Consider the following 12,768-nt stretch of genomic DNA (forward strand, 5'->3'; position numbering starts at 1 on the left):
GCTCGGGCTGCTGCTGGCGGCCGCGGGGCCCGGCGCGGCGCGGGCCAAGGAGACGGCGTTTGTGGAGGTGGTGCTCTTCGAGTCGAGCCCGAGCGGCGACTACACCACCTACACCACCGGCCTCACGGGCCGCTTCTCGCGGGCCGGGGCCACGCTCAGCGCGGAGGGCGAGATCGTGCAGGTAGCTGCCCGCCGCCCGGGCCCCGCGCCGCCGCCGCCACAAGATGGCTCCGGGGGCTGCGCCCGCCGACCCCGCCGCGGGCTGGCGGGCGGGCGGGCGGGCGGGAGGGGCGGCGTGGAGGCCGGCGGCATCCCTCCCCGGCCGTCAGGCGGGACGTGGCCTCTAGCGCGCCGCAGCGGGGGGCGAGTGCACGTGGGGGCTCGGCCTCCTGTGGGTCCGGGGGGCGGGAGGGGGACCCCGGGTCCGGATACCCACGTTGGGCCGGCCCCCTTGGGCCGGTTGGGCATTTCGGTTTGCCTCAGGTGGAAGTCCTGGAACTACCTGTTGAATGCCAACTTTGGAAAGATGAGTGATGAAGGATGGGGTGGCTTGTTTCAGGTCACAGGCTTTGCTTTCCATCCCTGCATGTTCTTTTTGAGATTAGCCAGGTTTGTCTGCGGCTGTACAACATTAGGTTCTTTCCTGGAACCTGCCGCCAGCTTCACCTGGGCGCTGACCCCCCTGCAGGGCTCTGGACAAGCAGCAGCAGGCAAGGAAGCAGGGGGAGCTGGCCGAGGAGTGGGGATCGCGAGTGCCCTGGAGTGGCCGTAGAAGGCAGCCTTCGCTGCGTGCCTCAGATTACAGAGGGTGGGAGGGAGACTGCCTGCCCGCTCCTGGGCCAAGGACTTCTGCGGAGGGCCTGGAAATTCTGGAAATCGGGAGACAGGGTCGCTCACTGACAGGGCCTCCCCACCTTGCTCCCAATGAGAGAGGTCTGCATTCCAAAGGGAGCTGGCGAAGGGGAGCTTTTAAGCCGTGCCTGCACTTTGGAGGAGGGACTGAGCTGAAGTCTCTGCGGTTGCTGAGCTGGGTAGATGCCTTCCCGCTTCCTTGGCTATGATTTTATCAACTTGTTAGTAGACTGCCAGCGCACTTACGGCGGTTAATATGCATGCCTCGGATGCGGGCGATGAAATGGTTGGCTTGATTTGGAGCCGTTTTGGAGGTGATGGGATGGCTGCAGGGCTCTAAGCTTGGGGCCTTGTGTGCTTTACTTTGGATGAGTTATGAATGAAGAGAAGGAAACTGTATGGATGATTGCATAGCAGCCTCTTCCTTTCCCCTCCCGTGGTGCGTGCTCAAAGCCCTGCGTGGATAGGACAGGGAGCTGTGCAGCTTGGCTCCTTAGAGGTGTGTCCTTACAAAGCTGGGGGAGGCACCCCTGCCAGGCGATTAATCAGCAGCATTGCCTCACAGGACTCTTATCCCCATCTTAAACTTCTGCAGGGTGAATAGAAGGGGTAACACATGTTTGAGTCCTGTGACTGCATATTTAAAGGCTTTTGGACTTTTTTCCTTGCTCATGTTATAATTACGGTCTTTAATTTGTAAGCTTTAGAGAAGATGGTCTGCTGAAGATTCCTACACATTTTAGTGGCAGCTTTCAGGAACAGTTTGAATCTTAAAGCTTGCTCCTTGTGACTCCTTGTTTCTCTTTGAGGCTTTCACTGTGCCCTGGTGGCTTTAGAAATGTTTGACTTACAGCCTTCTAAGAGAAAGGATGTTTTAACGTGGCACTTCACTTCTTGAAGGAGACTTTTGAAATTTGCGATTTTTATCTGCAGTGTTTTAAACTTGGACTCTTTGTCCACGGTAGTTTGTCTGGCGGGCTATCCATTATGGGTAGTGCTGGGCTTTGGAGATAATCTTGGGTTCACCATTTAATACAAAATTAGCAGTTTAAGCACACCATTTGTAGCCATTTTATCCTTGTAAGTAGAGCGAGAATGTATGAATTTGGCAGAAGGAATCTATTCTCTTTTGAATCTTTTTGAAGTGCTTATCTAACTTTTGTAGTCCATTAGCCTAGTGCCCCCCCAATTAAGTCAACAGTTGCTAAGTAAAGAAAAATGACTTAAATGGTATTTAATAAGTTGACTTGTTAAGCAATCACTAATAGGTGTCCTTAATTCCTTTATAACTGCACAGTGTGTTGGTGAGTTTATCTGAGCTGCCTGAATAGTCATTTCTTGGTGTTCTCACTCCATATCTTTAATAACTTTGTTGTGGGGGTCTACTTGCTGAACCTCTCAAGTGCAGAGACGAGCTCAGCGCGGCTCTCAGGGCTGTGTACAGAGGCTGGCATGCTTTTATTAGTTCTTCCAGTACTGCCTGATTGCAGTAACCGGTGTGGCCCCTGTCAGCCCTGAAAAATGTTTTTGTAAGGGAAGCTGGTGTTTCAGGACCGCTGAGAGGGAATGTAACGTTTTGTATGAAAAATGAGAAGGTAGAAGAAACAAATTGGTGTTCAGCTTCAGATTAATCATGTTTTCTAAGTGCCTTGTTGAACTTTTCAAACCTCCTTTTATTTACTATCCTAAAATAACCGTGTGTGATTTGCTATTTAGTATTTTATGGTCTTCAGAGCAGTTCATTTTCCTGTAACTAAACCTAAACAGTGGCACTGAAGCATTGTTTATTTTCAGTGGGGTTCGATAGTGCTGTTGTTCGTGGTTAAGGGGAGAAAAAGACCTGTTCGGGAGTCTCTTTAAGAGTTCTAAGATAGGAAATTGGTTTGTATTACTGTTTTTCCTCGCTCCCTATTATATACAATGATGGGAGATACCTTATCATAGTCTGGTTTGCCCCAGATACTTCTAATTAGGGTACCTGTTTGTCATTTGCATGGATTAGGGGAAGGGGGGGCCTGGTTAAGACAGAGAGAGAGAGAGTGTGTGTGTATGTGTGTGTGTGTGAGTGTCAGAGAGAGATAGTAATTCAAACCTTGGGATTAGTCACCAGGATTCTTGGTTCTCTTCTTGTGCATTTTAGGCTTAAATAACTTCCCCAAGGTCACCAGTGTGCTCTGTTAAGAAGAGAGATTTTTTTTTTCTTTTTTGACATCTTCATCTGTGGAAATAGTGAAAACTGTGTGGATATGAAATGCTATTAATTAATTATATTATCTTATTTATTCATGCAGCACTGAAGTCCATTTGCTCATAAGAGTGTCAGGCATACAGTGTGAATGCTGGAGGAATTACAGTTCTGTCATTCTGAAGTGTGGAACTTTCAAGCGTTCTTAGACATATTGATACATATTTCATCTTTGAACCAATTTGTTGCTATTATGAGATCATTATCTGAAACTTTCAGACTTGGCTGCACAACTCACATGGTTAGTGATGTTAAATAAAGGCCTGATTAAGCACTGGCTAGTGGTATGTGGATTGGTTAAACAAACAAAGAAAATTTGCATTGCTAGAGATGAAAGATTGTTTTAAAGTGGAAAAGCATCCCCTCCCCCCCTTGAAGTCAAATATTTAGAAACGCTTGAGAAATTCATTTGTAGGACTCTGAATGATAGGTTTTGTGTAGCTCTAAAATTGGCCTTTCTATATCCTCGGTTAAGTGTTGAATGGTCTTGAAAGCAGAGGAAAGTTGAGAATATTTAAGAACTAAGCCAGCGCCTTTAGCTATGAGGGGTCGGGGGAAGCTGGGTAGTGGGTTAGAAGGACTGAGTGACATCCTTAAATATCCAATATTAACTAAGGGCATCACAGAGAATAATTTTAGGAAACTAATTCTTCTGCCTTGTTGCCCTGTCAGTGTGTTTCTGCAGTTCGGTATTTGATCAAACCCTTTTCTTTTCATCTCCATTTTAAGTTAAGAGGCCTGCCTCTAAAAATTGACTTGGCCTCATAGAACAATTGTGTGTTGGCAGCTGATCTGGATTTACACAGAAAGAGATTGCTGACTGTCTTGTCAAAGGGCCTTCATAGGTTAAAACCAAGCATTTGATTTGGGGGAAAACATTAAGGCTGTGTTTTGTGACCTTATGAATTCTTAGGGGCCCTTATTTTCTGCCTTATTCTCTAAGATCCCATGGGAGCTGTTAATGCAGCGCCGAATGGAGATGCAGATGGGAGTGGGAGGTTTAAGCGTGGAATCTGCAGACCAGAGGGAAGGTGGTGATGGCCTCCATTTATTGTGTACAGGGCACTCTGCCAAGCACATTATGTCTTTACTCATCGCCTCCTGACTTTAACATGGAATTAGCAACTACTGTTAACCCATTTTACAGATGAGGAAACTGAGGCTGAGAAAGGCGATTTGATTTACCCCAACCTCACCCAGCTAGCAGATGATAAAACCTGGATCGAAACCCAGGTCTGTCTGGCCCCTTTGCTTCTGTTTTTGCCAAATACGTTGAACTTGGCTGGTTAGATTTGGGCATTAATTTGAGTCTAATTTCTAGCAATCTAGTATAGGGGTTCTTAACCTGAAGGTCACAGACTTCCAGGGAGGGCCTGTGAACCCTTGAAATTATATACACAGTTATATACACAATGCACTTGTGGATGTACTCTTATGTTTTCCTGAGAAGATACAATTTTGCCTCTTTTGGGGTTCTGTCCTGCCCCTTCTCCCCAGGAGGAAAAAGAGAAGCACTGATCTAATACTCATCATCAAAGAGTCCATTACTAAGAATTTGGAGTGATGTGGGGCTCAGCTGGCAAGAGTTGTAGAGAAGTCTACAGGTCTTTGTGTCTCCATTGGGCATGTTCATCTGGTTTATTAAAACCCTATTTTCAGACACTGTATTGCTGGTTTTTGGAGTCCACAGTCTCTATAGAGACAGACATGTGTATGGATAAATGAAAATCCTTCCCAAGTGGGTTTCCCCATGGAATTGAGCCCTTAGTTCCCAAGACATCCATTGTCTATAATGAATTAACTTCTCTCCTGGGCATCCATCTGGTACTAGTTAAATGCATTATCCTTGGGTGAAGTGAGAAAATAGTCCCTCAAAGAATTTTTGCATTTAGCGCAAAAAGGTGGCAATCTGAATGCAGCATGTGGGAGAGTAGACTGTAAATGTGTTCCTTTTCATCATTTCCTGGAAAATGAAATGGAGCATCTTTCGACATTGAAATGCCTTAAAAATAACTCCTCACACCTTCTCTTGTGGCCCGTGGCCCCATGGGCATTGGTCTGTTTGTTTTTACTCATCCCTGGATCCATCCCCTGGTCCCCTGTGTCTGCCACTTATCAGACACTTAATTGGTGCATGAATGATGGATTTAGAATGGACATCAAACAGGCAGTGGGTCTTAAGGGACTTGAGTAACTTCCTTTGACGTGGCTAATATATTCTGGGATTATCTTTCCTTTTTGGTTGATATTTCCAGAAAGTTGCCTGATTAGATGGAAAGAATGGACCTCTCTCTGGTTCTGGTGGACCCACTGGTATTGTAACTGCAGATTGCATGAGAGTAACCTGTGTGTGTGCATGTTAAGGGGCAGGATACCTGGTCTGTATATAAGGGTCTGTAGGTGTTCTTTACTTGATAAAACACGGAGTATTGAGAAAGTTCTAATGTGGACAGCCATTACGGATGGACAGAAACCCACGAAGAATAGTTTACAGCCCAACCCCGGTGTCCGTAGAAATGAGTCAAAGTTTGGTATTCAGAATCCTCATTAATCTAAGTATGTGCCATGTGAAAACTTTGCTTCCTGTTGGCATTTCCCAAGTCTGGAGAATGTGGATTTACAGTTCATGACAAAAATGACATTTAAATCAATCTTGATAATCGGAAGAACAGATTCAGTCCTTTAATGTGTGAGATAAGGAGATCCAGAGAAGTGAAGTGCCTTGCTCAGGGCATGTGGTGAGTAGAGATGACCCTGATAACTGTTTGGGTCTCCAGACTCCCAGGCTTGGAGCCTTTCTGTCCTTTTCGGCTGCGCTTCAGCTGAGCATGCCAGGGAGCGCAGCTGCAGAAGCACGCTTCAGCATCAGGTGTATCATTGGGGAAAGCCAGGCCTTTTTAAGTAGTACTTTGGGTTTAAATGGTTGCTTTTCTTTCCTTTTTTTTTTTTAATTTTTATTATTTATTTGAGAGAGAGCGCACACAATTCGGGGGAGGGGAAGGGCAGAGGGAGAGGGACCAAGAGACTCCCGCTGAGCAGGGAGCCCAACACGGGGCTCCATCCAAGGACCGTGGAATCATGACCCGAACCGAAGGCAGATGCTTAACCGACTGGGCTACCCAGGCACCCCTAAATGGTTGCTTTTCTCCTCTGATTTTGATTTTGTGACTTGCTCAGTCTTTCCCTCTGTCAGAGCTTTATAAGATAGCTGCTGCTATATCTGTGCCGGTCTGCTTCTGTGTGCCAGGCTCTGGGCACGGTGCTGTGCTCACATTTAATGGGCAAGCTAGACAGCATGCCCCAGGTTTTCAGATGAGGAGACTAAGCTCCGAGAGTGAAGTTACTTTCGACATCACTGAGCACGTCTGGGGTAGGGCTAAGATTCAAAACCAGGGCTGTGTGATTCTAAGCCATTTCTGTTTTTACAAGACTGCTTCACTTGGCGCTTGCTTCTGCTTGGGATGAGATGATGGGAATTGATGGTGCAATTTGGAGTCAGGTATAACCCAGGATCACTGACCAAGAAGTGAGGCTGTAACTTCAACTGAGAAGACGCTCTACGCTTACAGAGATTTATTTCCTTCCTTCCTTCTCTCATACTAACTTGTTTTTCCCACGAAGGGCCAATCTGCCAAGTTTGGGAAGAGGGACCAATGACTTGAAGTATACAGCTGTCACTCAATGGCACGTCCCTTGTTTTTTGGCTCTTGGGAAAGTCCCTCCTTCCTGTGGCTGACTTTAGAGCCATTTCGAAGTCTGCATCACTTTCTCCAAAGAGACCATAGCCTAGGTTCAGTACCTTTCTGACTTTGCACAGACTGCATGTTCCCTGTTTGATTTAAAAGATTGCAAGAACCTAAAGCTGTGGATTCTCCCTGCTCATTCCATCCTCCTGGCTGTAAAAACCCACTGCAGGTGCTGAAGAATACAGCTTCTGTCCACCAGACCCCAGGTGAGGTGAGGTAGCAGGTGGGGGATGAGTAGGACCCTCTCCCCGCCCACAGGGAGCAGACAGCATGCAGACCACAAGTCTTCCACAGTAGGGCACATCTACAGGAGACTGAGGGAACAGCTGCTGCAGGGTGCAAAGTTTAGGTCTGGGCAACCCATTCTGAAGAAACATGTATGTAAGGACATAGTATGTGGATTTGAGCCTTCTGGCCTTTTCTGACTAGTTTTTACCTACCTTTGAGGTTAAAGCTGATAACCCCTTTGTGGAGAAGTGCCTTTTTATACCTGTCAAACAGGATAGGGAGGAGGTAAAGGGTAGAGGTTCTTTGTTCCATTTGTAGCCTGAATGAGATGTTTTAAAGTCTTGACTTTTAGCAGCTCTGTTGACTCATGATAGTGTGAAGAGAATGAGGTCAGCTGGCCTCTTGTGGTTCAAGGGAGAGCATTTTATTTTTATTACCCTTAAGATGTGTTTTAAGACTTGGTATTTAAAAAAAAAAAAGGCTTGGTATTAATCCCCCCTTCTCTCTCCAGCAGCCAGTGTGATATGTTTGTTCAGAAACTCAATGTGTAGACTTGATTTGGTGAAAATAGACTTTGAGGATCCTACAGTTTGATTTAAAAATGTATGTGGGAATGGGGATTTCTGTGGTGAAGCTGCTGCATTTTAAAAATGTAAGGGTGGGGGGCTCCTGGGTGGCTCATTCAGTTGAGCGTCTGCATCTTGATTTTAGCTCAGGTCATCATCTCAAGGTTGTGAGATCAAGCCCCATGGGCATGGAGCCTGCTTAAGATTCTGTCTCCCTCCCCCTCTGCTCCTCCCCACTTTCTATAAATAAATAAACGAATAAATAAAATGGGATGCCTGGGTGGCTCAGTCAGTTACGTGTCCGACTCTTGATCTCAGCTCAGGTCTTGCTCTCAGGGTTGTGAGTTCAAGCCCTGCCTTGGGCTCCATGCTGGACATGGAGCCAAATAAATAAGTAAGTAAGTAAGTAAAGGTCATGCTCAGTTGGGTGTGTGTAAGGTCTTACCCAGTGCTGTAAGAATTTGATTAAAATTTGATTTTTTACTTGAATTTGAGTATGGTAACTTGTCAGCAGACATTTATTGAGTTTGTCCTGTGGATACAGTGTAGAGAAAAATATAGCCTTTTCGGCACCCATGATATAGCATGTGCTTTTCAGATGTTATTTCTGAGATTTCTCCCATACAAATTTGGGCAGTTGAAATTTGCCCCAGAGGAAACTGAGGCTGAGAGTTGAAGTAAGCATCTTGAGGGGTCACCTAAAGCCAAAGCTCACTGACCTGCTTGCCTGAGGACTTGATGTATTTTGGTAGAGAAGGCAAAAATGTTAGGATAGATTCATTTTTCATTGCTTCTAGTTAGGGCCAAAATCTTCCTTTAAAAAAAAAATCATCTGTAACTTATTATTTTTTTAAGATTTTATTTTTAAGTAATCTCTGCACCCAGTGTGGGGCTCGAATTCACAACTCCGAGGTCAAGAGTCACTTGCTGTACTGACTGAGCCAGCCAGGCACCCCTGTAACTTATTTTTTAATTGTAAAAATAGTACACGTTTATTGTAGAATACTTGGGAGATACAGAAAAGTATGAATGAAAAAATGAATCCCACGACCTAAAGAGAACCTCTGTTAACCTTTTGTGTTCTGGTGTAGCTTTCCTTTCATTTTCCTGTAGTCTTGGAGGTATTCTTTTTTTTTTATAGACTTTTTTTTAAAGATTTTATTTTATTTTATTTATTTATTTGACAGAGAGAGACACAGCGAGAGAGGGAACACAAGCAGAGGGGAGTGGGAGAGGGAGAAGCAGGCTTCCCGCGGAGCAGGGAGCCCGATGTGGGACTCGATCCCAGGACCCTGGGATCATGACCTGAGCCGAAGGCAGACGCCCAATGACTGAGCCACCCAGGCGCCCCGTCTTGGAGGTATTCTAAAGGAAAATGTGAGAAAGTATTACTTGGTGCTTATAACCCTTCGTCCACCTTGAGTATTTTCCTGTTGCTAACCGCTCTGAAACCTTTTTAGTGTCTGCGTAACATACTCTTGTTTTCCATTATTCTAAGGAATGGCTGTTCTCCATTTCTTGATTATTTTCATAGGATAAAGTTCTAGAATTAGAACCATGGGGTCAAGCAGTATAAACATTTTGAATGCTCCTGCTCTGTGTTGTCCGATTGCTCTGCAGAAGAGTGGTTTTAGTTTATACCCCCCCACCAGGTTGGCATACAAGTTTCCACCTATTCCTGCTCATAACAGCTAGTATCTGTTTCTAACAAAAAACTCCGGAAGGCGACTTCATCCATGTGCAGGTCAGTGCATTTCTACTAGTGAGTAGTAACATACTGGCTTTTTTCCTCTCCCATGAGGGTCTGAGTTATGACTGATGTCTCCATCCAAGGGAAGGTGCCCGACGTGGTATGTGGGTCCTCCCTTGTAGGTGCATCTGAGCACGCTTCCGGAGCAACAGGCCGCCCGTGTGTTCTGGGCGGGGAGAGGGCGGCTGTCCAGGCAGATGGCTGTGCTCAGAGGCCTAGAGAAGAGCTCACGGAAGCCACCACTGTGCTGTCGGCACACCCTGTGGCAGCAGATTGTGGCCCAGTTGGGTGCTGCTTCTGCAGCCACGGTTCTGTGCCGTGCCGCTTTCGCAGAGAGCAGGCGCTCTGCGTACGAGCAGGCTGGGTCCAGAAAGGCCCTATGCATCTGTCCTCTCATTCGGAGCCGCGCTGTCAGTTTGCGGTGGGCGGAGATCAAGTAGAGCCAAGCACCAGAGCACCAGGGCTGCTGTTCAGACAGCAGGACCAAGGGCTGAAAACCGCTTCGTGGTATTTTCTTTGATCCCTGCTAAAAACCCAGACATTTTACATAAAAATCTAGGGCTGTGGCTCTTCTTGCAAAAGTAAAAGATCCGGCAACATTGGGTCCACTTTTCTGCGCAGCCTCACCTGCCCCCGTGGAGTGGCAACTGTGCCCTTCAGATGGGACGTGGGCCCTCCGGTTCACCAGCCTCTATTGCGTTGCTTTGGTTTACTTCACTCACTGGGAATTACATTTACCCACGTCTGGCCCCTGTGGGCACTGGAGTCTGCCATCCTTCCTCTGAAAGTTCTGAAGCTGAAAGCGTTCTGTTTTGTTTTTTTCTTTTTAAAGATTTTATTTATTTGACGGGGGGGGGGGGGGAACCACGAGCAGGGGGGGGAGCGGAGGGAGAAGCAGATTCCCTGCTGAGCTGGGAGCCTGATGCGGGGCTCGATCCCAGGATCCAGGGATCATGACCTGAGCCAAAGGCAGATGCTTAACGGACTGAGCCACCCAGGCGCCCCAAAGCTGAAAGCATTTATGTGGTGCTCCGTGAGCCTCCTTTCTTTTCCTCAACCATGCAGCGTGTCTGATGCCCATCTGTGGCAGGATGGTGATGCCTCAGTGGACCCCATGAGCCTCTAATTACACTGCTGGGGAAGGTTGAATGGCCGTGGGACCAGAGTGCTCCTTTTGCTTTGGTACAGGGGCTTCCATTTTCTCGTGTTCTTCTCGAAGGGTGATGTCAAGGCTGTGCCTTCTTGAAGATCTTTGCCCCTCTTCTCTTTTTGCTCCTTGGTTTCTTTTGACCTCTAGAGTTCCTGTTGGAGCTGGAGGGCGCCCTGAAAATGCTGTGGCTCAGCTGTCCTTTTACAGTGAGGGGACTGTGGGCAAGGGCCTCCAGCCTTTGGTCACAAGAGAAGCTGTGATTAGAAGTGTGGTCTTGGGGCTCCCCAGTGCTCGTCTTTCTTGGACAGCATCCCACTCCGCTGGTTGAATTCCAGAAAATCTTCCATGTGCCTGGTGGGTTAGGGTCCCCAGTGTACTTTCACCTGTATTATTATCTTATTTCTTCTCTCAGCTGGGACTGGCCTTCCCTGGATTTTGCCGCAGGCCAACTGCCGTTCAGGTTGTCCTGGTTGCCAAGGTTTGTCCCATACTTGACATAGACTGCTTTTCTTTGTACCTAACTGTACACTTTTACTTAAATGCATGTGACACGTGTGTTCGGCGCCTTTATGCAATTTTTAGAAATGACACAGGGTACCCAGAGGTTTCTCATCTTTTCAGAAAGTGCCTCAGTATTCCGGAGTCAGTGGTAAGATAGCCAATGGCATGTAAAGGATGTTGCAATCTTGACTTGCAAAGCCTTTTCAAAATGGAAATCAAGGTAGCCTGTGGCCAAGTCAAAAGGGAAATGGTGCACTCAAGAGGATGCTGGATTTCCTCTTTCCTTGCTGACCTTCGCGACCTTCCCTCTTCATGCCTCAAATTCTCGCTTTTCAAGTCAGTTCTTCCTCTCCCCACCAGATTCATTTTGCGGTTGGTAACCTTGGATCTCGTCACAACCTTGATCAAAATCTTTCAGTACTGTCCCACTGTTGACTACCTAGCTGAGCACACAGGGGACCTGGGCCTGAAGTCTCCCTCTCATTGTTGCCTCTGGGCTGCAGACCTGGGTCCTTTGCGTTCCAGCCTCTGGGCTGCAGACCTGGGTCCTTTGCGTTCCACCCTTGTTCCCTGAGTGGGTCCTGGGCCTTCCTTTGTGCCTCTCGTTCCAGGTGCTCTTCTACTGTAATACGTTTCTACGCCCCCACATTCCCGACCCCGCCTTTCTCTCTCCTAGGGCTCTCACCTGCACTGGGGTCACATGTCCAGTCCTTCCCACCATGCGTTTCCTATTCCACCAGTGTGTTCCTTTGAACCAAAGTGCTCTGTCCTTCACTTGGCAGCTGGTCTTAAATTCCTCATTGTAGTTATTCCCTTGTTCATGTTTTCTTTTCCCCACGAGATCACAACTCCCAGTAGATAGGGACTGTGTCTTACTCATCCCTTGCAATACAACTGTCAAATATTTACCAAATTGAAATCCTTCTTCTAGATCATAATACTTAGTGATGGGGATATCAGTGTGGCCAGAAAAAGACTGGGCTTTTTTGAGAGAACTTTCTATGATTGTAACAATTCACAAGCCACTTGGAGACATGGGTGTGTCCTAGGGCTATTCCAAATACTTGGGATGGACCAGACTCTCACAGTAATTTCACCTTGCCCTTGCTCTCCAGGTCTGGAAAAGGAGGTGTGGGCCAGGGGATGATGTCCTCTCTAATTCCTTCCAGCCCGGTGTGTGACTGCCTGGGTACAGTGTCCAAAGCATGCTGGAGAAGAGACTGTCTCAGCCTGACTATAGACTTTTAGGGAGTGTGTTTTATTTAAGTTTGGTTAATATTTTGGTGATGCTTAGGAAACAGGTACTTTTGAGGAACAGTAAAACTTCTATGTAGCTCCAGTATGACCCATCGGAAGCAACTGTATGTGGGTCTTTACTTAAATTTGTACCATATTGTTAACCTCATTTCTGCCCGCCTTTGGAAGCTCTGGCATGGGCCTTAATCCTGTGTTTTGTTTTGTTTTTTTCAAAGATTTTATTCACTCACCTGACAGAGACACAGCGAGAGAGGGAACACAAGCAGGGAGAGTGGAAGAGGGAGAAGCAGACCTCCCGCGGAGCGGGGATCCCGATGCGGGGCTTGATCCCAGGACCCTGGGATCACGACCTGAGCCAAAGGCAGACGCCTAACGACTGAGCCACCCTGGCGCCCCTTTAATCCTGTGTTTTAAGTGCTGGGTGGGAAGCAGAGTTTTAAAGGACTACAGTAGTAGTTCTAAAGAGGCCAGCA

The 12,768-nt window shown here is 47.0% G+C and overlaps 1 protein-coding gene across 1 annotated transcript in view; it reads left to right on the forward strand.

Moving 5' to 3' along the window:
• Nucleotides 1–6: 6 nt before the first annotated feature.
• Nucleotides 7–12,768, forward strand: part of ZNRF3 (zinc and ring finger 3) — a 153,097-nt gene continuing 140,335 nt past the window's right edge. The window contains exon 1 of the mRNA XM_035017283.1: nucleotides 7–181. The gene's annotated coding sequence lies outside the window, so the exon portion shown is untranslated. The remainder of the gene's footprint in view (nucleotides 182–12,768) is intronic.

Source organism: Mirounga leonina, unplaced genomic scaffold (assembly GCF_011800145.1).
Source record: "Mirounga leonina isolate KUSES-001 unplaced genomic scaffold, KU_Mleo_1.0 Mir_171, whole genome shotgun sequence".
NCBI classification, from domain to species: Eukaryota; Metazoa; Chordata; class Mammalia; order Carnivora; family Phocidae; genus Mirounga; species Mirounga leonina.